Here is a 1,598-nt window from a genome sequence, read left to right on the forward strand (position 1 = left end):
CATAGGCTGCTCATAAATTAGGAATACAGTTTTTGATTCCGATACCTCCAAAAGTTACGACTTTACAACATTTTTGCTTAAAAATTCCCATTTTTTGTTAGCTTTTATTTATTTTTTCTATTTTTACCCTATCAAAATGCCACCCCTGACATAGGTTGCTCATAAATTAGGAATACAGTTTTGGATTCCGATACCTCCAAAAGTTACGACTTTACAACATTTTTGCTTAAAAATTCCCATTTTTTGTTAGCTTTTATTTATTTTTTCTATTTTTACTCTATCAAAAAATGCCACCCCTGACATAGGCTGCTCATAAATTAGGAATACAGTTTTTATTCCTATACCTCCAAAAGTTACAACTTTACAACATTTTTGCTTAAAAATTCCCATTTTTTGTTAGCTTTTATTTATTTTTTCTATTTTTACCCTATCAAAATGCAACCCCTGACATAGGCTGCTCATAAATTAGGAATACAGTTTTTGATTCCGATACCTCCAAAAGTTACAACTTTACAACATTTTTGCTTAAGAATTCCCATTTTTTGTTAGCTTTTATTTATTTTTTCTATTTTTACCCTATCAAAATGCAACCCCTGACATAGGCTGCTCATAAATTAGGAATACAGTTTTTGATTCCGATACCTCCAAAAGTTACAACTTTACAACATTTTTGCTTAAAAATTCCCATTTTTTGTTAGCTTTTATTTATTTTTTCTATTTTTACCCTATCAAAATGCAACCCCTGACATAGGTTGCTCATAAATTAGGTATACAGTTTTTGATTCCGATACCTCCAAAAGTTACAACTTTACAACATTTTTGCTTAAAAATTCCCATTTTTTGTTAGCTTTAATTTATTTTTTCTATTTTTACCCTATCAAAATGCAACCCCTGACAGAGGTTGCTCATAAATTAGGAATACAGTTTTTGATTCCTATACCTCCAAAAGTTACGACGAAATTTTTGCTAAAAAAATCCCATTTTTTGTCAGCTTTTATTTATTTTTTCTATTTTTACCCTATCAAAATGCCACCCCTGACAAAGGCTGCTCATAAATTAGGAATACAGTTTTTGATTCCGATACCTCCAAAAGTTAAGACAAAATTTTTGCTAAAAAAATCCCATTTTTTGTCAGCTTTTATTTATTTTTTCTATTTTTACCCTATCAAAATGCCACCCCTGACAAAGGTTGCTCATAAATTAGGAATACAGTTTTTTATTCCGATACCTCCAAAAGTTACAACTTTACAACATTTTTGCTTAAAAATTCCCATTTTTTGTTAGCTTTTATTTATTTTTTCTATTTTTACCCTATCAAAATGCCACCCCTGACATAGGCTGCTCATAAATTAGGAATACAGTTTTTGATTCCTATACCTCCAAAAGTTACAACTTTACAACATTTTTGCTTAACAATTCCCATTTTTTGTTAGCTTTAATTTATTTTTTCTATTTTTACCCCATCAAAATGCCACCCCTGACATAGGTTGCTCATAAATTAGGAATACAGTTTTTGATTCCTATACCTCCAAAAGTTACAACTTTACAACATTTTTGCTTAAAAATTCCCATTTTTTGTTAGCTTTTATTTATTTTTT

At 29.6% G+C, this 1,598-nt stretch overlaps 1 long non-coding RNA gene across 1 annotated transcript; it reads left to right on the forward strand.

Moving 5' to 3' along the window:
* The first annotated feature begins 676 nt into the window (after window positions 1-676).
* On the forward strand, window positions 677-1,244 carry LOC145255737 (uncharacterized). The gene is made up of 2 exons (XR_013863898.1): window positions 677-767; window positions 1,061-1,244. It is a non-coding gene; the product is annotated as an uncharacterized LOC145255737 (long non-coding RNA).
* The last annotated feature ends 354 nt before the right edge of the window (window positions 1,245-1,598 follow it).

This window comes from Euprymna scolopes, chromosome 31 (genome assembly GCF_053919585.1).
Source record: "Euprymna scolopes isolate OS-2025 chromosome 31, ASM5391958v1, whole genome shotgun sequence".
In the NCBI taxonomy this organism is placed as follows: Eukaryota; Metazoa; Mollusca; class Cephalopoda; order Sepiida; family Sepiolidae; genus Euprymna; species Euprymna scolopes.